The sequence below is a fragment of the Pseudophryne corroboree genome, chromosome 4 (assembly GCF_028390025.1).
Source record: "Pseudophryne corroboree isolate aPseCor3 chromosome 4, aPseCor3.hap2, whole genome shotgun sequence".
Taxonomy (NCBI): Eukaryota; Metazoa; Chordata; class Amphibia; order Anura; family Myobatrachidae; genus Pseudophryne; species Pseudophryne corroboree.
In genome coordinates, this window is record NC_086447.1 from 255,981,443 (window position 1) to 256,006,926 (window position 25,484).

The 25,484-nt window shown below is 47.1% G+C and overlaps 2 protein-coding genes across 11 annotated transcripts in view; one reads left to right on the top strand and one right to left on the bottom strand.

The window, feature by feature from the left end:
* P2RY14 (purinergic receptor P2Y14) overlaps positions 1 to 14,792 on the bottom strand; it is an 80,243-nt gene extending 65,451 nt beyond the window's left edge. The window contains exons 1-2 of one of the 3 annotated variants that reach the window (XR_010175888.1): positions 14,715 to 14,792; positions 13,570 to 13,690 (exon numbers count right to left, since the gene is read on the bottom strand). The gene's annotated coding sequence lies outside the window, so the exon portion shown is untranslated. Of the gene's footprint in view, positions 1 to 5,510; positions 5,897 to 13,569; positions 13,691 to 14,714 lie in introns of those variants that run through there. The other 2 variants (XM_063916072.1, XM_063916069.1) reach the window with 2 other exon arrangements.
* Positions 1 to 25,484, top strand: part of MED12L (mediator complex subunit 12L) — a 1,138,385-nt gene that overhangs the window by 439,670 nt on the left and 673,231 nt on the right. The gene's annotated exons all lie outside the window — the stretch shown is intronic.

Sequence of the window (25,484 nt, forward strand, 5' to 3'; positions counted from 1 at the left end):
TTTCCCCCACACCTCAGAATTTTCAAAGCAGAAAACGCTTTTTAAAAAAAGAAATTAGATACCGCTGATACCTGCAGTAATTCAAATTCAATTTTTTTTTGCCTGCGAAATCTTGTGCCTAATTTGATAACTCGCTTGGTGCAGATTACAGTGTTTGTGTGGTTCCTGTATACCAGAGTACAGTTACATAACACACAGTTGCATTCGTGCACAGATAAGATCAGGCAAAACAGTATTATTGTGTGAACTAGCATTCTAAAAATTACAGAAAATAAAACGTCATATATTGGCTTATGTTCTGGGTAAGTGTAGGAACACCAAACACAGCTGCACAGGAACAGGAGTGGGCAGATGAATGGTCTGTATACCGTATACACAGCACTTACACCAGCACAGGGTCAGCCAGAGTGATACACAGCACTTACACCAGCACAGGGTCAGCCAGAGTGATACACAGTACTTACACCAGCACAGGGTAGGTTAGAGTGATACACAGCACTTACACCAGCACAGGGTCAGCCAGAGTGATACACAGTACTTACACCAGCACAGGGTCAGCCAGAGTGATACACAGTACTTACACCAGCACAGGGTAGGTTAGAGTGATACACAGCACTTACACCAGCACAAGGTAGGTCAGAGTTATACACAGCACTTACACCAGCACAGGGTCAGCCAGAGTGATACACAGTACTTACACCAGCACGGGGTAGGCCATGGTGAGACAGAGTACTTACTGTACACCAGCACAGGGTAGGCCAGAGTGAGACACAGTACTTGTCTTACACCAGAGCAGGGTAGGCCATGGTGAGACACAGCACTTACACCAGCACAGGGTAGGCCAGAGTGAGACACAGCACTTGTACCAGCACAGGGTCAGCCAGAGTGATACACCGTACTTACACCAGCACAGGGTAGGTCAGAGTGAGACACAGGGGTCTAGTTATGAAGCATTGATAAGAATGGAGTAGTGAGCCTGTGGAGAAGTTGCCCATGGCAACCAATCAGCTGCTCCGTGCAATTGTACAGCATGCAAATTATAAATGTTACTTCAATGCTGATTGCTTGCCATGGGCAACTTCTCCACTGGCTCACTTCTCCACACTTCACTGCTTCATGAATAGACCCCACAGTACTTACACCAGTACAGGGTAGGCCACAGTGATACACAGTACTTACACCAGCACATGGTGAGACAACATATTGTACTCTGTCTTAGGGGGAGATGTACCACACCTTCTAAAAACCTCAAGTGAAGCTGCCCAATCAGTTTCTAGCTATTATTTATGAAGTACATTTTTATAAAATTATAGCTAAAATCCGATTGGTTGCTATGGGCAATATGTCCACCTGTCCTCTTTAAAAAGCTTGGTATTACATTTCTTTAGTAACCTCCACCACAGAGCCGTAACTAGGTGTGTGCCAGAGGGGCATTGCACACAGCGCAACTACACTGTGGTCGCACCATCTGCCAACACCACCCGCACGGCCGCTGCCCGCCGCCCACTCTCATTGCCTCCCGCCGGCCGCCGCTGCAGTGCTGTCCCGCACGCGCGGGGGGGGGATTCTGAGTATTCAGAACCCCCCCCCCCCCGAGGGAGACGGAGACACCTCTGCCTCTGTCTCCTTTAGTGATTCCCGCAGCGATGATCGGCGCTGCCAGCAGCTCCTATAGATAGAGAGCGCACAAGTTCTCCTGTGTTATGGCTGAGAGGAGCTTCGGGTACCCGGCGTCAGGGGAAGCGGTAGGACCGGCAGCGGCGGCAGGCACTACACAGCAATGCACTAAGGATTTTCCTCTATTGGGCACCGGGCGGCAACCGTGGCATGCGCTTAGGGCCCCATGAGTCTCAGGGGGCCCCGCCGCGGCCTCGGATTGCGCTCAGCGACAGAGGATTTTTTTGCATTTGTGAAATTGTGCCGGCCCGGCCCCAGTAGGCTGTCAGCGCACACCCACTGTCAGTTAGTGCAGCTGGCCCCCCTCCCTCCTCCTCTCCTGCTGCAGTGCATGTGACCGGGAGACGGAGCGGGCTGCGGGACAGGCTCAACGGGCAGCGTAGTGGTGCGGTGGACTGGATTTCACTTCCAGCCACACAGATACGAGAGGCGCCGCGGCCGATCGAAGCAGGCAGCGGGAGCAGGACGGAGACTCACTGTATATCAGCCTGACAGTGAGTATGCTGCTGTATCGCGGCTGCCAGGCGGGGGGCCCAAACGGCACTTGGTGAATCAGTAACCACTGGCAATACGACTGCCAGTGTGCCTGCCAGTGTTGGCCTCACCTCCAGCAGCACTGTCCTGGCAGGCACCAATCCCCCCCCCACCCCACCCTCACACGCTGTCTGCCGTAATGTGTAAAAAGGGGACGCTGTCTGCCGTAATGTGTAAAAAGGGGACGCTGTCTGCCGTAATGTGGGTAAAAAGGGGACGCTGTCTGCCGTAATGTCTAAAAAGGGGACGCTGTCTGCCGTAATGTGTAAAAGGGGCTCTACCTGGTGTAGTGGCGCTACTGTGCGGCGTCATTTGAATAGTGGAGACTACTGTGCACCGTAGTATGAATTGGTATTATTTTGTGACCACACCCCTTCCCTATGAAGCCATGCCCCTAAAAAATTTGGGCGCACTGCCCGTGTTTTACACAGGGGGGGGGGGGGGGGGGGGGGGGCAATGCTGTTTCTTGCACACAGCACTAAAATGCCTAGTTACGGTACTGCTCCTCCCTCCATACTGGGAATGCTGAGAGGACAGTATGACATACTTATCACATGCTTCTAGAGAACTCAACTGAATTCCTTTTCTGTCTTCCAAATTGCTTCTTTATCTGCCAGGTCTCATTCTGACAGTATCCAGATGATAGATCTAATGGCTAGGTAGTTAGGGTGCCCACGAGTGTAGTTTGACCTGCCGACTGTCGGGATCCCGGCGCCCAGTATACCAGCGCCGGGATCCCGACCGCCGGAATGCTGGCAGCCTGTGAGAGCACAAAAGAGCCCATTGCGGGCTCGCTGCGCTCGCCAAGCTGCAAGCACGGTGGTGCGCTACATGCTATTTATTCTCCCTCCAGGGGTGTCATGGACACCCCAAGAGGGAGAATAGTTGTCGTTATCCCAGCGGTCAGGATCCCGGCGCCGGCATGCTGAGCACCGGGATCCCAACAGTCGGCCAGTCATACTACACCCGTGGGCACCCCAACTACCTTGCCATTAGATCTATGACAGCTCTTATCGGTGAGAGCTGTCCTTTGCTGTACTAATCGCATATGTTAGTACATATGAGATAAGTATATAGGCGAAGTGTGGCGGAGTACAATAGTACATCCCACCCAGGGTGGATATTTACTAAATTGCAGGTTTTTACAAGTGGAGATGTTGCCCATAGCAACCATAAAGATTTTACTAATTTATCTAGCACCTGCTAGACAATAATAGCTAGAATCTGATTGGTTGCTATGGGCAACAACTCCACTTCTAAAAACCCACACTTTAGGAAATATACACTCTGGAGTCCAAAACACTGGTTTACCTCCCAGCTGTCTTTACATTAGGACTGCACCTGGGGGGTAATTCCAAGTTGATCGCAGCAGGATTTTTGATAGCAACTGGGCAAAACCATGTGCACTGCAGGGGAGGCAGATATAACATGTGCAGAGAGAGTTAGATTTGGGTGTGGTGTGTTCAATCTGCAATCTAAATTGCTGTGTAAAAATAAAGCAGCCAGTATTTACCCTGAACAGAAACAATATAACCCACCCAAATCTAACTTTCTGCACATGTTATATCTGCCTCCCCTGCAGTGCACATGGTTTTGCCCAGTTGCTATCAAAAATCCTGCTGCGATCAACTCGGAATTACCCCCCTGGATTCTAGCAACAGCTTCAAATTGCATAAAAGGTTCCTTCCCATTACTGTATTCTACTCGTATTTGACATGACAAGTGCATGCTATCATACAGTATGTCTATTCTATGTGGTTCAGTACAATTTTTAACTGATTATCTAATAAGACATTTTATTAAATGCATGCCATTTTCTTTTCTACATTTTCTTTTCTGCCATGTTGGAATATATAGCACAAATCCATTAGCTTTGAATATTTAGGTGTTCGTTCTTAAAGGGATACCCCACAGGAGACTCCTGCTCAATTTTGGTGCCAATACAATCATTATATGCTCACTGACTAAAATACACTGGTTTTTATAAGGAAACTGCTTTTATTTGCGCCTGATTCAGATTGAAGGCTGTAAATTCTGTTTTATTTCATTCACCGCAGCAGAACGTTAATTACATGACAACGGCATCATATTTCCTAAATCTGGTAGAACTAACTGATAAATTACATCTGAATTATAATGTGTATAGCGTATTTACAGAATAGTTTGATACTATTATTTTGTATTTACATTTTTTTTTTTAAATTCAGGGTTTCCCAAACTAAAGGTGGGTACACACTGGCCGATATATCGGCCGTTCTCTTGAACAGCCAATATATCGCGGGTCCGCCGGCCAGTGTGTACGGGCTATATGTCTGTGAACTCCATTGTTCACAGACATATCACATCAGCCCCGCAACACAGCCGACGGCCAATATATTTACCGATATACTGGCGCGTCGCTGTGTGTGTACGGGCGGTCGGCCAACCTCCCGTACACATGCTGCGGCAGACGGAGGTGATTGACAGCTGAACTGGGCGGGCGTGTGTGTACACGCCAGTCCAGTTCATGACGTCAGTCCCTGACGGATCGGGCAGTGTGTATGCACAGCACACTGCCCATCCGTCCATAGATATATTTGCTGATCAATTGATCTGCAGATATATCTATCAGTGTGTACCCACCTTCAGTCATAAAGGCAACCTAACATTCCAGGTTTTAAGAATATCCATACGTGTGCACAGCTGGTCTGATTAAACTGACTGAGGTTCTAATTAAGTTACCTGTTCTTAAGCATGGGTATTCTTAAAAGCTGTACTGTTAGGGTGCCTTGAAGACTGAGAGGGTCTATTTACTAAGAATTGGAGAGTTATAAAGTGGACAGAGATAAAGTACCAGCCAACCAGCTCCTAACTGCCATGCTACAGGCTGTGTTTGAAAAATGACAGTTAGGAGCTGATTGGTTGGTACTTTATCTCTTGCCACTTTATCTCTCTCCGTAAATAGACCTCTTAGTTTGGGAACCACTGTCTTGATTCATAGCATATTTAATTCCAAACATTAACACTAGATGGCAATAAATGAAAATTGTTCACATTTACATGTTGTTTCTATTCTAATTATTTAATTCTGTTCACTGAAATAAAGTAAATAATTGAAAGAACAGTTTTTATTCCTCTATAAATAAAAACAGATGTACAATGCTTATGTTTACAATAATGTCTCAGAATTTAATCCGCAAGTGGAAAATCTGAGTAGTAACATTTTATTGCTGAAATTATTGTTATATTAGTTCTTTTAGCAGCTGGAAGACACAAAATAGATCTCTATTAGAATAAAGAAAAAGGAAAAGGGACATTACCTTTCACCGCATGATGCTTTAATGTAGTGTACCATCCGCAATACAGGTGTTTGCCAACCTTTTCCCAGTCATGAGATGAAAGTCAGCTGTATATTTCAGGGACACTGCTAGTCTAAAGCTCACAGTAGTTCCTCCCCTTTTGCTCAGTGCTACATTATACAAATAGAGCACTGTACTGTATGACCCAGGGTATTAACAACTGTGCTGCTCACTTATCGGTGAAATAAAAAGCAAGTTGAATTTTATTACTGCAGCAATGTTCTATGTCAACAGAATTACCCATTTTTGGAAATAAATTTGAAGTTCACCCCAGATGCTATAATCCTCCATCCTCACTGTGATTCGGTCATCCCGCAACCTTGAAATAAGACATACTGTGCATATTGCAACCTGAAATACTATTTAGAAGATTTGTTCACATTTTTTTTTTTTATGAAATGATTCTTAGGAATGTGTGGCGGAAGGTTACATAAATGTAGTTTTGTAACATCATGTGGCTAATTTAGCAAATATTTAGCTGGTTTTATGGGGGAAGTGCTTTACGGTCCAAGATTACAGAATCTGCAGGTTTGCACATGATTAAGCCAGCCTATGAGAAGAGACATGAGGCTTGGTGGGATTTTTCGCTGAGTGCGGATAAAATACTGCTGCATCAACATTCAAAAATGAGACTTTGCTTTGCTAAGCAAGACCAAGTGAGGGGCTAATTCTGATTTGGATGCCAGTGCAATAATGTCTTTTGCCTAAGTGCTGCTGAATGCCGAAAGGCTGGCATGGCCACTTTGAGAAGCTGCAGTCACAACTATCATTAACACCATTGGGACCTGCACTAGCTCCATGCCAGGTGCAGAGTCTCCGGCACAGTGTGGTCTCCAATGTACACAATTAAGCGCCTTGAGTCCGAATCGACTCCTGTGACACATCCGCAACACTCCCATAACACGCCCATAAGAATTTATATCTCCATGCATCTGCATAGCCACCTCTCCGTCAACGCCCATAGACAGCCAATACATGCCAGAGTCCGTGCGGCTCATTCGGTCCTGTAACTATGTATGTTATCACCGTAGGCAGTGCCAGATTAACATCCAAATAGGCTTAGAGCTGAAATTTATTTAGGGCCTATTGTGTACTGCTACAGGGGGTGTGACTAGTGATGGGAGGGCATGACTATGATGTGTGGGTGTGGTCTGCACAGGGGGTGTGGCGTGTGCTGTGGGGTCTGGCTAGCTCCACAGAGGGCATAGCTAGCACCTAACTTTAACCACTTTGTAGTGGGGCTATAAGAAAAAATATTTTGGATTTTATTGTGTGTGAAATGGTGAGAACTACAATATATTGTCTACCTTTCTTCCATTACTAGAATAAAATAAATTGTTAATTGATTATTGCCTTATTTCTATAAGAATTCATCCCACATCCCTTAAGCTGCATTGCTGGCATACACAGACCATTGGGGATCACGACATTTGTACTTCTGTGTGCTACTGAGTCTGAATCGGTGTACAAAGGACTCCAATGTGAGGAGCCAAGACTTTTCTTCATGACAGTGGGCCTAATTCAGACCTGATCGTACCAGCAAATTTGTCAGCAGATGGGCAAAACCATGTGCACTGCACAGGGCCGGCAACAGAAATCTCGGGGCCCGGTACACTGATACCTCTGGGGCCCCCCTCTTCCCTCCAAACACCTCCCGCTCCGCCCCCCCCCCCCCCCCCCCCCCCCCCGGATATCAGACCCGCACATCCGTCCCTTGCATGTGCCAATAAATGTATTGCCATATAGGTGTATTGTTCAGGTGAACACAAAGAAATAGAGAATTTGACAGCAGATAAGAACCACTTGGCCCATTTAGTCTGCCCTAAACACGTGTACACACACTGATTTACACACAGTATATCTTTGGAGTGTGGGAGGACACTCAAGTACCCAGAGGAAACCCACACAAGCATGGGGAGAATATACAAACTCCACACAGTTAGGGATGTTACTATACTTACATACAGTACACTGCACTACTGCTGAGCAAAGTGGACCATAATATATTTTCTCTATCGTCCTAGTGGATGCTGGGGTTCCTGAAAGGACCATGGGGAATAGCGGCTCCGCAGGAGACAGGGCACAAAAGTAAAGCTTTTCCGATCAGGTGGTGTGCACTGGCTCCTCCCCCTATGACCCTCCTCCAGACTCCAGTTAGATTTTTGTGCCCGGCCGAGAAGGGTGCAATTCTAGGTGGCTCTCCTAAAGAGCTGCTTAGAGAAAGTTTAGCTTAGGTTTTTTATTTTACAGTGAGTCCTGCTGGCAACAGGATCACTGCAACGAGGGACTGAGGGGAGAAGAAGTGAACTCACCTGCGTGCAGGATGGATTGGCTTCTTGGCTACTGGACATCAGCTCCAGAGGGACGATCACAGGTACAGCCTGGATGGTCACCGGAGCCGCGCCGCCGGCCCCCTTGCAGATGCTGAAGTTAGAAGAGGTCCAGAATCGGCGGCTGAAGACTCGGACAGTCTTCTAAAGGTAGCGCACAGCACTGCAGCTGTGCGCCATTTTCCTCTCAGCACACTTCACACGCTGTCACTGAGGGTGCAGGGCGCTGGGGGGGGGCGCCCTGGGAGGCAAATGTAAACCTATATACTGGCTAAAAATACCTCACATATAGCCCCCAGAGGCTATATGGAGATATTTAACCCCTGCCAAACTTCACTAAAGAGCGGGAGACGAGCCGCCGGAAAAGGGGCGGGGCCTATCTCCTCAGCACACAGCGCCATTTTTTCTCTCACAGAAAGGCTGGAGAGAAGGCTCCCAGGCTCTCCCCTGCACTGCACTACAGAAACAGGGTTTAAACAGAGAGGGGGGCACTAATTGGCGATATAAATATATATATAAAGATGCTATTAGGGAGAAACACTTATATAAGGTTGTCCCTATGTAATTATAGCGTTTTTTGGTGTGTGCTGGCAAACTCTCCCTCTGTCTCTCCAAAGGGCTAGTGGGGTCCTGTCCTCTGTCAGAGCATTCCAGGTGTGTGTGCTGTGTGTCGGTACGTGTGTGTCGACATGTATGAGGACGATGTTGGAGGAGGCGGAGAAATTGCCTGTAATGGTGATGTCACTCTCTAGGGAGTCGACACCGGAATGGATGGCTTATTTAGGGAATTACGTGAGAATGTCAACACGCTGCAAGGTCGGTTGACGACATGAGACGGCCGACAAACAATTAGTTCCGGTCCAGGCGTCTCAGAAACACCGTCAGGGGTTTTTAAAAAACAAACAACAAAAAAAAAAAACGCCCAATTACCTCAGTCGGTCGACACAGACACAGACACGGACACTGAATCCAGTGTCGACGGTGAATAAACAAACGTATTCCTCATTAGGGCCACACGTTAAGGGCAATGAAGGAGGTGTTACATATTTCTGATACTACAAGTACCACAAAAAAGGGTATTATGTGGGAGTGAAAAAACTACCTGTAGTTTTTCCTGAATCAGATAAAATAAAATGAAGTGTGTGATGATGCGTGGGTTTACCCCGATAGCAAATATTGGCGTTATACCCTTTCCCGCCAGAAGTTAGGGCGCGTTGGGAAACACCCCTTAGGGTGGATAAGGCGCTCACACGCTTATCAAGTGGCGTTACCGTCTCCAGATACGGCCGCCCTCAAGGAGCCAGCTGATAGGCAGCTGGAAAAATATCCTAAAAAGTATATACACACATACGGTGGTTATACTGCGACCAGCGATCGCCATCAGCCTGGAGATGCAGTGCTGGGTTGGCTTGGTCGAATTCCCTGACTAAAAATATTTTATTGATATAGAGCATTTAATAGGATGCATTCTATATATATGTATGCGAGATGCACAGAGGGATATTTGCACTCTGGCATCAAGATAAGTGCGTTGTCCATATCTCCCAGAAGATGTCATGGACACGACAGTGGTCAGGTGATACAGATCCCATACGGCACATGGAAGTATTGCCGTATAAAGGGAAGGAGTTATTTGGGGTCGGTCCATCGGACCTGGGGGCCACGGCTACAGCTGGGAAATCCAACCTTTTTACCCCAAGTTACATCTCAGCAGAAAAAGACACTGTCTTTTCAGCCTCAATCCTTCCGTTTCCCATGTGGGCAAGCGGGCAAAAGGCCAGTCATATCTGCCCAGACATAGAGGAAAGGGAAGTAGACTGCAGCAGGCAGCCCCTTCCCAGGAAAAGAAGCCCTCCACCGCGTCTGCCAAGTCCTCAGCGTGACGCTGGGGCCGTGCAAGCGGACTCAGGTGAGGTGGGGGGGTAGTCTCAAGAGTCTCAGCGCGCAGTGGGATCACTCGCAAGTTGACCCCTAGATCGTACAAGTATTATCCCAGGGGTACAGATTGGAGAGTCGAGACATTTTTTCCTCGCAGGTTCCTGAAGCCTGCTTTACCAACGGCTCCCTCCGACAGGGAGGCAGTATTGGGAAAAAATTCACAAGCTGTATTTCCAGCAGGTGATAATCAAAGTACCCCTCCTACAACAAGGAAAAGGGTATTAGTCTTCCACACTATATTGTGGTACTGAAGCCAGACGGCTTGGTGAGACATAGTCTAAATCTGAAATCTTTGAACACTTACATAAAAAGGTTCAAATCAAGATGGAGTCACTCAGAGCAGTGATAGAGAACCGGAAAAAAGGGGACTATATGGTGTCCCTGGACATCACGGATTACCTCCATGTCCAAATTTGCCCTTCTCAACAAGGGTACCTCTGGTTCGTGATACAGAACTGTCAATATCAGTTTCAGACGCTGCCGTTGAATTATCCACGGCACCCCGGGCCTTTACCAAGGTAATGGCCGAAAAGATGATTCTTAAAAGAAGAAAGGCATCTTAATTATCCCTTACTTGGACGATATCCTGAAAGGGGCAAGTTTCCAGAGAACAGTTGGAGGTCGGAAAAGAACTATCTAAAGTAGTTCTACGACAGCACGAGTGGATTCTAAATATTCCAAAAATCGCAGCTGTTTTCCGATGATACGTCTGCTGTTCCTAGGAATGATTCTGGGCATAGTCCAGAAAGAGGTATTTCTCCTGGAGGGGAAAGCCAGGGAGTTATCCGACCTAGTCAGAAACCTCCTAAAACCAGGCCAAGTATCAGTGCATCAATGCACAGGAGTCCTGGGAAAAATGGTGGCTTCTTACGAAGCGATTCCATTCGGCAGATCTCACGCAAAAACTTTTCAGGGGGATTTGCGGGACGAATGGTCCGGATCGCATCTTCAGATGCATCAGCGGATAACCCTGTCTCCAAGGACAAGGGTGTCTCTTCTGTGGGGGCTGCAGAGTGCTCATCTTCTAGAGGGCAGCACATTCAGCATTCAGGACTGTGTTCTGGTGACCACGGATGCCAGCCTGAGAGGCTGGGGAACAGTCACACAGGGAAGAAATTTCCAAGGAAGTGTGGTCAAGTCTGGAGATTTCTCTCCACATGAATATACTGGAGCTAAGGGCAATTTACGATGCTCTGAGCCTAGGAAGACCTCTGCTTCAAAGTCAACCGGTGCTGATCCAGTAGGACATCATCATGGCAGTCGCCCACGTAAACAGACGGGGCGGCACAAGAAGCAGGAGGGCAATGACAGCAAGGATTCTTCGCTGGGCGAAAAATCATGTGATAACACTGCCAGCAGTGTTCATTCCGGGAGTGGACAACTAGGAAGATTTCCTCAGCATGAATGAATTCCACCCGGAAAAGTGGGAACTTCATCTGGAAGTTTCCACATGTTTGTAAACCGTTGGGAAAGACCAAAGGTGGTTATGATGGCGTCCCACATGAAGCGCCAGGTCTAGAGACCCTCAGGCAATAGCTGGGACGCTCTGGTAACACCGTGGGTGTACCAGTCGGTGTATGTGTTCCCTCCTCTGCCTTTCATACCCAGTGTAGGGAGAATGATAGGAAGGAGAGGAGTAAGAACTATACTCGTGGCTCCGGTTTGGCCAAGAAGAACTTGGTACCCGGAACTTCAAGAGATACTAGAAAGGATCTTGATTCAGCAAGAATCATGTCTGTTCCATGACTTACCGCAGCCGCGTTGACGGGTGAACGCCGGATCCTAAGGGAAAAAGGCATTCCGGAAGAGGTCATCCCTACCCTGGTCAGAGCCAGGAAGGAGGTGACCGCACAACATTATCACTGCTTAGGTGAAAATGTGTTCCATGGTGTGAGGCCAGGAAGGCTCCACGGAAGAATTTCAACTAGGTTAATTCCTACATTTCCTGCAAACAGGAGTGTATATGGGTCTCAAATTGGGGTCCATTAAGGTTCAAATTTCGACCGGTCGATTTTCTTCCAGAAAGAAATTGGCTTCAGTTCCTGAAGTCCAGAAGTTGTTAAGGGAGTACTGCATATACAACCCCCTTTTGATGTCTCCAGTGGCACTGGGCGATCTCAACGTAGTTTGGGATTCCTAAAATCACATTGGTTTAAACAACTCAAATCTGTGGATTTGATATATCTCACATGGAAAGCGACCATGCTGTTGGTCCTGGCCTCGGCCAGGCGAGTGTCAGAATTGGCGGCTTTATCTCACAAAGCCATATCTGATTGTCCATTCGGACAGAGCAAAGCTGTGGACTCGTCCCCAGTTTCTCCCTAAGGTGGTGTCAGCGTTTCACCTGAACCAGCTTATTGTGGTACCTGCGGCTACTAGGGACTTGGAGGATTCCAAGTTGCTGGATGTTGTCAGGGCCCTGAAAATATAGTTTCCAGGTCGGCTGGAGTCAGGAAATCTGACTTGCTGTTTATCCTGTATGCACCCAACAAGCTGGGTGCTCCTGCTTCTAAGCAGACTATTGCTCGTTGGATTTGTAGTACAATTCAGCTTGCACATTCTGTGGCAGGCTTGCCACAGCAAAAAATATGTAAATGCCCATTCCACAAGGAAGGTGGGCTCATCTTGGGCGGCTGCCCGAGGGGTCTCGGCATTACAACTCTGCCGAGCAGCTACGTGGTCGGGGGAGAACACGTTTGTAAAACTCTACAAATTTGATACCCTGGCAAAAAGAGGACCTGGAGTTCTCTCATTCGGTGCTGCAGAGTCATCCGCACTCTCCCGCCCGTTTGGGAGCTTTGGTATAATCCCCATGGTCCTTTCAGGAACCCCAGCATCCACTAGGACGATAGAGAAAATAAGAATTTACTTACCGATAATTCTATTTCTCGGAGTCCGTAGTGGATGCTGGGCGCCCATCCCAAGTGCGGATTATTCTGCAATACTTGTACATAGTTATTGTTACAAAAATCGGGTTATTGTTGTAGGAAGCCGTCTTTCAGAGGCTCCTTTTGTCATCATACTGTTAACTGGGTTTAGATCACAAGTTGTACGGTGTGATTGGTGTGGCTGGTATGAGTCTTACCCGGGATTCAAAATTCCTCCCTTATTGTGTACGCTCGTCCGGGCACAGTACCTAACTGGAGTCTGGAGGAGGGTCATAGGGGGAGGAGCCAGTGCACACCACCTGATCGGAAAAGCTTTACTTTTGTGCCCTGTCTCCTGCGGAGCCGCTATTCCCCATGGTCCTTTCAGGAACCCCAGCATCCACTACGGACTCCGAGAAATAGAATTATCGGTAAGTAAATTCTTATTATCTGCACTTTGAATAGAAGTCCTCTACCAGTGAAATTAGTATTTGTTATTAATATTGTTGAATTGCTGGCATAATGTTATTTAATTCTAAAATAACATTATGCCGACAATTCAACAATATTAATAAAAACCACTAATGTCACTGCTATCAGGTAGAGACGTTCTATTGAAAATGCAGATAGTGTTATAGCATATCCTCAGCAGTAGTGCAGTATATTTTTATTACATTGCATATTGAATGTTTTTTTAAATATTATAAAAAAACACAGATAATATTCACTATGCACTTTAATAAAAATATGCTGCATTACTTTGAAATAGCATTGCATTATTGAATATTATCTGGTTTGTTTGTTTTTTAAAACATTGTATGCTCTGGCTCATGAGAGACACTGCGTGACAGCGTTTCCACACTCTGACTGCTGTCACTTACCAAAATACCACTGCTATCCTCCAGTTCCAAGCTGCCTGGGCTGTTTCTCCTGCAGTCCAGTGTTTCTCCTGGGCACTGGACTGGGCTCCTCTTAGGACCGTCGCCACTGCAAAGACTTAAGTGAACTGTGAAAGGCGGGGAGTAAGTGAAGGGTGTAGCGTCGCATGGATGCGTCATGTGATATCTACGCACACAGTGGGACACGGACAGGTGACTGTGGGCAGTGGCTGGGTTACCACCGCAGAGAGGGGGGGGGGGTTCCAGTGGCAAACGCAGGATTTCCATAGGGGGGTTTCCGTACATGTATGTATTCATGTGTTTGTATACGTATATGTGTGGGTGGGTATACATGTACTGTGTTTGAATATACTGTATATAATCCCAGTAAAAAAGGCAGGTGCACTCAGATTTTACAAAAAAACTGTAATGATGCAAAGTCACAGCATATCAACATGTCAGGGCTACGGGCCCCCGAAACGTGAATATGCTGTGACTTTGCATCATTACAGTTTTTTTGTAATATCTGAGTGCACCTGCCTTTTTTATCGGGATTATAATTATTTACAGAGAGCACTTGAGTATTATTTTGAATGTCAGAGGAGTGGCGGACCACCGTACATACACATACAGTAGCATACACACACACACACACACACACACACACACACACACACACACAGTATACATGGACACAGCATACATGCATACATACACACACACACACACACACACACACACACACACACACACACACACAATATAGCACACATAGTATACATGCACACAGCATACATACAAACACACACACAGACTATACATGCATGCAGCATACATACAGTATACATGCACGCAGCATACATACACACTGCATACATACATACATACATACATACATACACAGTATACATACGCATAGCATACATACACACAGTATACATGCATACATACATACATGCATTCATAGTATACATACACACACACTATACATGCATATAGCATGCTTTGCATACACACACACTACACATGCCATACATACACACACCATTATAAGTAACTACAGCCTTCCATCACCATCCCCCCCAGCCAGCCTATTTTATTACACACCACCGGCCTCTCCTTCAATCCCAACATACAGTATCTAACACCCACCTGGATTCAGTGAGAGTATTGGACACATCCACTGCCTACCCAGTGCCCTCACCGTCACCAGCCTTTTTCTCTTTCACCTCACGTACAAGTACATTAGTACAGTACCTCCTGAGAGGAGCTGTGTGCTGCGCTGTCACTGCAGCTCCCTCTATAGGCACCAAGAAGCAAGCGTCTCTGTGTAAGGATGGAGCTGCTGCAGCCTGTCAGTTCCTCACGCTGTATACACACACAAAAAACGATCAGCAGCGCAGATGGATCGGCGGCCAGGGGGGGTTTCTAGGTACTCGGAAACCCCCCCTGCGTGCGCGTATGGGTTCCACCGACGGAGTTATCAACTATACAGTGCCACGTCTCTCTTCCGGCCAGCGCAATCCATTTACATTTTACCCCATCCTACGTGTTGCACTGACACAGCTTGATGCCATGGTTGATGCCCAGATCCTTGGGGCCCCTCACAACGTCGGGGCCCCCCCTGTCGCCGGGCCTGGCACTGCACTGCAGGGGGGGAGCAGATATAACATGTGCAGAGAGAGTTAGTTTTGGGTGGGGTGTGTTCAAACTGAAATCTAAATTTCAGTGTAAAAATAAAGCAGGTAGTTTTTACCCTGCACAGAAACAATATAACCCACCCAAATCTAACTCTCTCTGCATATGTTATATCTGCCCCCCCCCCCCCCCCCTCCCCCTTCCACCTGCAGTGCACATGGTTTTACCCATCGGCTAACAGATTTTCTGCCACGATCAGGTCTGAATTAGGCCCATGGGTGGTCATTCCGAGTTGTTCGCTCGTTGGCGATTTTCGCTATGCTGCGATTTGTTGCTAAATGCGCATGCGCATGGTACGCAGCGCGTATGCGCTTAGTTGTTTAACTACAAACTTAGCAGTTTTGCTGTTGTCTGTGCGGCGCTTTTCAGTCGCACTGCTGATCGGTGAATGATTGACAGAAAAGGGGCGTTTCTGAGTGGTAACTGAGCGTTTTCCGGGAGTGTGCTAAAAAACGCAGGCGTGTCATGGAAAAACGCAGGAGTGGCTGGCCGAATGCAGGGCGTGTTTGTGACGTCAAACCAGGAACTAAACGGACTGAGGTGATCGCAATCTAGGAGTAGGTCTGGAGCTACTCAGAAACTGCCAGAAAATATTTAGTAGCAATTCTGCTAACCTTTCGTTCGCACTTCTGCTAAGCTAAGATACACTCCCAGAGGGCGGCGGCCTAGCGTTTGCAATGCTGCTAAAAGCAGCTAGCGAGCGAACAACTCGGAATGAGGACCATTGTCCGTTGTGGTTCATCTGGACCTTTGGATATGTAAAACCAATTCCTGTTAAGTTCAGTTTGTAGTCTCGGGTGAGGATGCTTTTCACTGCATCTTCAATGCAACTAAGATGCAAAATGTACAGAAAAATAAGATGCTCAGTGTATGAGGACACGTCTGTATGCTGGCTCATTTTCTTTTTTTACTGTGTCACTTATTTGTCAAACATTGTTAAAATTATTACACAAGTTCAAATTCCTGCTGGAAAGGGCGGATTGGGATGGAAAACAAGCCCGGGAAATTCATGGAAGCAGCCTTAATGGCGGTGGGTTCTGTTGTGGGGGGGTGGAGTCTTTTGAGGGGGCGGGATTTCTCATAGGGTCTGATTCTGAGTTGGGCGCAGTTGCTGCCCTCCTTGCATCCTTTGCTGCAGTTGCGTCTTTGACTTTATGCCAATGACGCTACAATGCCCTTCCCTGGTGTAGATCCATGCTTCTAAATATGCAAGGACAGAGATGACTACTTTCAGTGTCTACAGATGTTGCAACCATGCTTTGTGCCTCTTTAGACATCACCATCAGTCGCACCATTGTAACTTTCACCAGCTCTATGCTAGGTGCAGATCATTCGTCTGAGTGTGGCCTCCAGTGTGAGCCATTCAATATCTCTATACATAACCTCTTTCAGCAATACGCCCATACTATGTTATATCTGCATCTGATTAGCCATCCCCCTGTAACCACACAGGAATGCCCAACACATTTCTAATATACTTCTTGGTGCGTGTCTGACTCAGTACTGCAATTCTGTACAAACACCATCACTGTTCTTGCATGCATGTGCGGTGCAACTCAGACACAGGTGCAGATGAAAAACATTGCACAAGAAAAAATGAGAAAACTATAAAACAAATTGGCCTCCACAAGGACAAAAAAAAAAAAGTATAATATAGTCCCAGCGATACCAAGAGGTTTTATAATTCACGGCTGTAACATCTATATATTCATTTATTTATTTACTAACATTTATGTAGCGCTAGCATATTCAAGTCTGGCAGGGATGGACTGGGAACTGACAGTAGCACTGGAAAAATTTGTAGATGTGGCCTCACATGGGCAGCACCAGAGGTATACCGTGTAACCATGGCAGCAGCACCACCCCTCACTTATCAACAAACAAAACAGGCCCCACATGCACATTGGCCCACCGGGGATCTCCTCTGTGGGCAATCTGTCCCCACCTGCTGGATCTGAAGGACAGGCTTCAAAGGAGATTCGGTGACTACAGAATACACTTTACCACTGAAGTGTACTTTACATCCCATGCTGTAATTGTGTATCAAATACAGTATACCTGATGACTTGTTCCTTATTGCAAAATGGAATTCATGAGCAACCTCACAGCCTCTGATTTATCTAACGTCCTAGAGGATGCTGGGACTCCGTAAGGACCATGGGGATAGACGGGCTCCGCAGGAGACATGGGCACTTTAAGAAAGACTTTGACTCTGGGTGTGCACTGGCTCCTCCCTCTATGCCCCTCCTCCAGACCTCAGTTTGATACCGTGCCCAGAGGAGCTGGGTGCATTTCAGGAGCTCTCCTGAGTTTCCTGTAAGAAAGCATTTTTGTTAGGTTTTTTATTTTCAGGGAGCCTGCTGGCAACAGACTCCCTGCATCGAGAGACTGAGGAGAGAGAAACAGACCCACTTCTCTGAGTTTCAGGGCTCTGTTTCTTAGGCTACTGGACACCATTAGCTCCAGAGGGATCGGTACGCAGGTCTCACCCTCGCCGTCCATCCCAGAGCCGCGCCGCCATCCTCCTCGCAGAGCCGGAAGATAGAAGCCGGGTGAGTATGTGAGGAAAAGATCATCACAGGCGGCAGTCGACTTCAGAATCTTCACGGAGGTAACGCACAGCACTGCAGCTGTGCGCCATAGCTCCCATTCACCTCACACACTCCGGTCACTGTAAGGGTGCAGGGCGCAGGGGGGGGCGCCCTGGGCAGCAATTTAAACCTCTTCTATGGCATATAAGTGTATATACATGTACAGCTGGGCACTGTACATGTATATAGAGAGCCCTCGCCATAATTTTAGTTATTTTGAGCGGGACAGAAGCCCGACGCCGAGGGGGCGGGGCTTCTCCCTCAGCATTCACCAGCGCCATTTTTTCTCCACAGCACCGCTGAGAGGAAGCTCCCCGGACTCTCTCCTGCTTGACACACGGTGAAAGAGGGTTTTTAAGTAGAGGGGGGGGGGGCACATATTTGGCGCAAATACATATTACAAAGCGCTACTGGGTGAACATACTGTGTTTTTCCTGGGTTATATAGCGCTGGGGTGTGTGCTGGCATACTCTCTCTCTGTCTCTCCAAAGGGCCTGGTGGGGAACCTGTCTTCACAAAAAGGCTTCCCTGTGTGTGTGTGCGGTGTGTCGGTACGCGTGTGTCGACATGTCTGAGATTGAAGGCTCATCTAAGGAGGAGGGGGAGTGTATGAATGCTAGGTCTCCGTCAGCAGTGCCGACACCTGACTGGATGGATATGTGGAATGTTTTGAGTGCTAATGTTAATTTATTGCACAAAAGATTAGACAAAGCTGAAGCTGGGTTACAGTCAGGGAGTCAACCCATGCCTGTCCCAATGTCGCCTGGACCTTCGGGGTCTCAGAATCGCCCACTATCCCAAATAGCTGACACAGATACCGACACGGACTCAGACTCCAGTGTCGACTACGAAGATGCAATATTGCAGCCAAGGGTGGCTAAATGTATTCGATATATGATTATCGCTATAAAAGATGTTTTGCATATCACTGAGGAACCCCCTGTCTCTGACACTAGGGTACACATGTTTAAGGGAAAGAAACCAGAGGTCACCTTTCCCTCCTCACATGAGCTGAACGAATTATGCGAAAAAGCGTGGGAAACTCCAGACAAAAAACTGCAGATTCCCAAAAGATTTCTTATAGCGTATCCTTTCCCGTCACAGGACAGAATACGGTGGGAATCCTCCCCTAGGGTGGACAAAGCTTTAACATGCTTATCAAAAAAGATAACGCTTCCATCCCAAGATACGGCTACCCTCAAGGATCCTGCTGACCGCAAGCAGGAGGTTACCTTGAAGTCCATTTACGCACATTCTGGTACGTTACTCAGACCGGCTATTGCGTCGGCCTGGGTTTGTAGTGCTGTAGCATAATGGACAGATTCCTTATCAGCGGATATTGAGACTCTTGATAAGGATACCATTTTAATGACCCTAGGGCATATAAAAGATGCTGTCTTATATATGAGAGATGCTCAAAGAGACATTAGTTTACTGGGTTCCAGGATAAACGCTATGTCTATTTCTGCTAGGCGTGGCTTATGGACCCGGCAGTGGACAGGTGATGCCGACTCCAAGAGGCATATGGAGTTGTTGCCTTACAAGGGTGAGGAATTGTTCGAAGAGGGCCTCTCGGATCTCGTCTCCACGGCTTCGGCAGGTTAATCAAATTTTTTGCCATATATTCCCTCACAATCTAAGAAAGCGCCTCATTATCAAATGAACTCCTTTCATTCCAATAAAAGCAAGAGAGCACGTGGATCGTCCTTTCTTGCCAGAGGTAAGGGCAGAGGGAAAAAGCTGCACAACACAGCTAGTTCCCAGGAACAGAAGTCCTCCCCGGCCTCTGCTAAATCCACCGCATGACGCTGGGGCTCCTGTGGGGGCACGTCTTCGACTGTTCAGCCACGTCTGGGTCCACTCACAGGTGGATCCATGGGCAATAGAAATTGTTTCCCGGGGTTACTAGCTGGAATTCGAAGAAGTGCCTCCTCGCCGGTTTTTCAAATCGGCCCTACCGAAACAACCCCTGGAAAGGGAGATAGTGTTACATGCGATTCACAAATTGTGTCTGCAACAAGTGGTGGTAGAGGTTCCCCTGCTTCAAAGAGGGCAGGGGTACTACTCAACTCTGTTTGTGGTTCCGAAACCGGACAGTTCGGTCAGACCCATTTTAAATTTAAAATCCCTGAACCTTTACTTAAAACGGTTCAAGTTCAAGATGGAATCACTCAGGGCGGTCATCGCCAGCCTAGAATGGGGAGATTTTTTGGTATCTGTGGACATAAAGGATGCATACCTGCATGTCCCCATATATCCTCTTCATCAGGCGTACCTGAGATTTGCGGTACAGGATTGTCATTACCAATTTCAGACGTTGCCGTTTGGGCTTTCCACGGCCCTGAGAATTTTTACCAAGGTAATGGCGGATATGATGGTGCTCCTGCGCAAGCAGGGTTTCACAATTATCCCGTACTTGGACGATCTCCTCATAAAAGCGAGATCACGGGACAAGTTGCTGAGCAGCGTATCACTTTCACTGAATGTGTTACAGCGACACGGCTGGATTCTCAATATTCCAAAGTCGCAGCTGAATCCTACAACTCGTCTGCCCTTCTTGGGCATGATTCTGGACACAGACCTGAAAAGGGTTTTTCTTCCGACGGAAAAAGCGCAGGAACTCATGACTCTAGTCATGAACCTGTTGAAACCAAAACAAGTGTCAGTGCATCATTGCACTCAAGTTCTGGGAAAGATGGTGGCAACATACGAAGCCATTCCATACGGCAGATTCCATGCAAGGACCTTCCAATGGGACCTATTGGACAAATGGTCCGGGTCGCATCTGCAATTGCATCAGCAGATCACCCTGTCCCCCAGGGCCAGAGTATCTCTCCTGTGGTGGCTAAACAGTGCTCACCTTCTGGAGGGCCGCAGGTTCAGCATTCAGGACTGGATCCTGGTGACCACGGACGCGAGCCTCCGAGGTTGGGGAGCAGTCACACAGGGAAGAAATTTCCAAGGACTTTGGTCAAGTCAAGAGACTTGTCTTCACATCAACATCCTGAAACTAAGGGCCATATACAACGCCCTACGTCAAGCGGAGATCTTACTTCGCAATCGACCAGTTCTGATCCAGTCAGACAACATCACCGCAGTAGCTCATGTAAACCGCCAAGGCGGCACAAGGAGCAGAGTGGCAATGGCGGAAGCCACCAGAATTCTTCGCTGGGCGGAGAATCATGTAAGCGCTCTGTCAGCAGTGTTCATTCCGGGAGTGGACAACTGGGAAGCAGACTTCCTCAGCAGACACGATCTGCATCCGGTAGAGTGGGGACTTCATCAGGAGGTCTTCGCGCAGATTGCAAGTCGGTGGGGACTACCCCAAATAGACATGATGGCATCCCGTCTCAACAAAAAGCTACAAAGGTATTGCGCCAGGTCAAGAGACCCTCAGGCGGTAGCTGTGGACGCCCTAGTGACACCGTGGGTGTTCCAGTCGGTTTATGTGTTTCCTCCTCTTCCTCTCATACCCAAGGTGTTGAGGATAATCAGAAAAAGAGGAATGAGAACAATTCTCATTGTTCCAGATTGGCCACGAAGAACCTGGTATCCGGATCTGCAAGAAATGCTCACCGAAGATCCGTGGCATCTTCCTCTAAGGCAGGACCTGTTACAACAAGGTCCCTGTCTGTTCCAAGACTTACCACGGCTGCGTTTGACGGCATGGCGGTTGAACGCCGGATCCTAGCGGAAAAAGGTATTCCGAATGAGGTAATTCCTACGCTAATAAAGGCTAGGAAGGACGTGACATCTAAACATTATCACCGAATATGGAGAAAATATGTTTCTTGGTGTGAGGCCAGGAATGCTCCTACGGAAGAATTCCACCTGGGCCGTTTTCTTCACTTCCTACAAACTGGAGTGAATTTGGGCCTAAAATTAGGCTCCATTAAAGTTCAGATTTCGGCCTTATTCATTTTCTTTCAAAAGGAATTGGCCTCATTACCTGAAGTACAGACTTTTGTGAAGGGAGTACTGCATATTCAGCCTCCTTTTGTACCTCCGGTGGCGCCTTGGGACCTTAACGTGGTGTTAAGTTTCCTGAAGTCACATTGGTTTGAACCACTTAAGACAGTGGAGTTAAAATATCTCACCTGGAAGGTGGTCATGGTGTTAGCCTTAGCTTCGGCTAGGCGAGTTTCGGAATTGGCGGCTTTATCACATAAAAGCCCCTATCTGGTTTTCCATATGGATAGAGTGGAATTGCGGACCCGTCCTCAATTCCTGCCTAAGGTGGTCTCATCCTTTCATATGAACCAACCTATTGTCGTGCCTGTGGCTACGCGTGACTTGGAGGATTCTGAGTCCCTTGATGTGGTCAGGGCTTTGAAAATTTACGTGGCCAGAACGGCTAGGATCAGAGAAACAGAAGCACTGTTTGTCGTGTATGCAGCCAACAAGGTTGGTGGCCCTGCTTCAAAGCAGACTATTGCTCGCTGGATCTGTAACACGATTCAGCAGGCGCATTCTACGGCAGGATTGCCGTTACCAAAATCGGTTAAGGCCCATTCCACTAGGAAGGTGGGCTCTTCTTGGGCGGCTGCCCGAGGGGTCTCGGCACTACAGCTGTGCCGAGCTGCTACTTGGTCGGGGTCAAACACCTTTGCAAAGTTCTATAAGTTTGATACCCTGGCTGAGGTGGACCTCCTGTTTGCTCAATCGGTGCTGCAGAGTCATCCGCACTTTCCCGCCCGTTTGGGAGCTTTGGTATAATCCCCATGGTCCTTACGGAGTCCCAGCATCCTCTAGGACGTTAAAGAAAATAAGATTTTAAACCTACCGGTAAATCTTTTTCTCGTAGTCCGTAGAGGATGCTGGGCGCCCGTCCCAAGTGCGGACTACTTCTGCAAGACTTGCATATAATTATTGCTTACATAAGGGTTATGTTATAGTTTCATCGGTCTTCGACTGATGCTATGTTCATACTGTTAACTGGGTAGTATATCACAAGTTATACGGTGTGATTGGTGTGGCTGGTATGAATCTTGCCCTTGGATTACAAAAATCCTTTCCTTGTACTGTCCATCTCCTCTGGGCACAGTTTCTCTAACTGAGGTCTAGAGGAGGGGCATAGAGGGAGGAGCCAGTGCACACCCAGAGTCAAAGTCTTTCTTAAAGTGCCCATGTCTCCTGCGGAGCCGGTCTATCCCCATGGTCCTTACGGAGTCCCAGCATCCTCTACGGACTACGAGAAAAAGATTCACCGGTAGGTTTAAAATCTTATTTATTATTGCCAATGACAATCACTTTCCTGCTGCATTCTCAGTTGGGTGACATACATTATGCAAGCATCATTTATGTCTTGCAATTAATTACCATTAAGCAGTGCTGGATAATGCCATTGGGGTATTCAGGGCACTTAAGTCAGCACCGCTTCCCTGGCTCCTCCTGCTGTGTTTGTGCCTCCTCCCATGCACCGTCATGAGGCAGCAGTAGCGGAGGTCCTACCTGCAGTCCTGCAGCAGGTACTGATTCTGCTCGTCTTCATCCTCTGACCACCAGCGCTCAGCAAGTGACTAAGAGTTTGCAACCAGTTATGTGACACGCCCGTGACACTCCTATTACCCACATATGATATATCACTGTGCGCCGGATAGCCACCTCCCAGTCACCGGCCTGGAACTCCATAGACATTTCTGAGACTGTACATCTCAACCTCTAATGTGACTCTGTGCATACACATAGTGGGATGCATGCACTGTGTCATGGGGTGATTGTTCCACCGACCACAGTGCCAGTTCCCGTTAGGCCAGTCCCGTTGTCCCCATAAGTGTCCGCTCTCACCCCTCCACTGGGCCAGCGTTAGGAAATAGCTTTTTTGCATTGCCAGAGGCTCAATGAAGCAAGAATAAAATGGCCGTCGGGGGAGCTGCTGCGCATGCCCAGCCACAGCTACCCCTCCCTTAAGCCTTTGCAGAGCTTGCGAGTCATCACTTGTGACTCCACCTCCATCCTGACCCTAGCCAGTGTCTGCAGTCTGCCCCCTTGTATCTGTCCCAACCTGCCTGCCCTTCCAGAACAAGAGCTGCTGCCAATTCTACTGTGTGACAGTAAGTAAACTAAGCATTACATATTAATATCTGATAGTTAGTATGCTTGTTTATACAGGTTGAGTATCCCTTATCCAAAATGCTTGGGACCAGAGGTACTTTGGATATGGGATTTTTCCGTATTTTGGAATAATTGCATACCATAATGAGATATCATGGTGATGGGACCTAAATTTAAGCACAGAATGCATTTATGTTTTATATGCACCTTATACACACAGCCTGAAGGTAATTTTAGCCAATATTTTTCATAACTTTGTGCATTAAACAAAGTGTGTCTACATTCACACAATTCATTTATGTTTCATATACACCTTATATACACAGTCTGAAGGTCATTTAATACAATATTTTTTAATAACTGTGTGTATTAAACAAAGTTTGTGTACATTGAGCCATCAGAAAACAAAAGTTTCACTATCTCACTCTCGCTCAAAAAAGTCCGTATTTCGGAATATTCCTTATTTCGGATATTTGGATATGGGATACTCAACCTGTATTGAAAACAAGAAATAGTTGCCAAGACAAATACTAACATTATATATATATATATATATATATATATATATATAATACAGTAACGAACTGGCACTCATCCCTTAAAGGCAGCTTGCTCCGGTGCCCTCTGAAAAATTTGATTACAAAAATCCAACAATGGAAAGCCGCGGCACTCGGAGATGTTCATCGATAGTAAATGGTGTATTTCAACAAACCGAAACCAACGTTTCGGGGCTCACTAGCCCCTTTGTCAATGAACGTCTCTGAGTGCCGCTGCTTTCCATTGTTGGATTTTTATATATATATATATATATATATATATATATATATATATATAGATTCTTGTAAGTAGGCATGCTCCAGTCCATAAATGTGCTTGAAGAAAATTTATTATATCATACTCACAAAGATATAAATGCAAGGCTTCATTATATGCATGTAGACAGAATCATAGCGACGTTTCGGTCCATCAGGACCTTTGTCAAGCGTGTCACAATACAAGCCACCAGCATAACAACATAGCAGAGTCATTGCAGCATATATAAAACATGGGTGGTCATTCTGAGTTGTTCGCTCGTTGCCGATTTTCGCTATGCTGCAATTTGTTGCTAAATGCGCATGCGCAAGGCACGCATGGCGCATTCGCTTAGTTATTTAACTAAAAACTTAGTAGATTTGCTGTGGATCCTGCGGCGCTTTTCAGTCGCTCTGCTGGTCGGTGAGTGATTGACAGGAAAGGGGCGTTTCTGGGAGATAACTGAGCGTTTTCCGGGAGTGTGCTAAAAAACGCAGGCATGTCAGGGAAAAACGCGGGAGTGTCTGGAGAAATGGGGGAGTGGCTGGCCGAACGCAGGGCGTGTTTGTGATGTCAAACCAGGAACTAAACGGACTGAGCTGATCGCAATCTAGCAGTAGGTCTGGAGCTACTCAGAAACTGCAAGAAAATATTTAGTAGCTATTCTGCTAAGCTAAGTTACACTCCCAGAGGGCGGCGGCCTAGCGTGTGCAATGCTGCTAAAAGCAGCTAGCGAGCGAACAACTCGGAACGAGGGCCATAGATTTAAAAATATAGCTGCAGATGT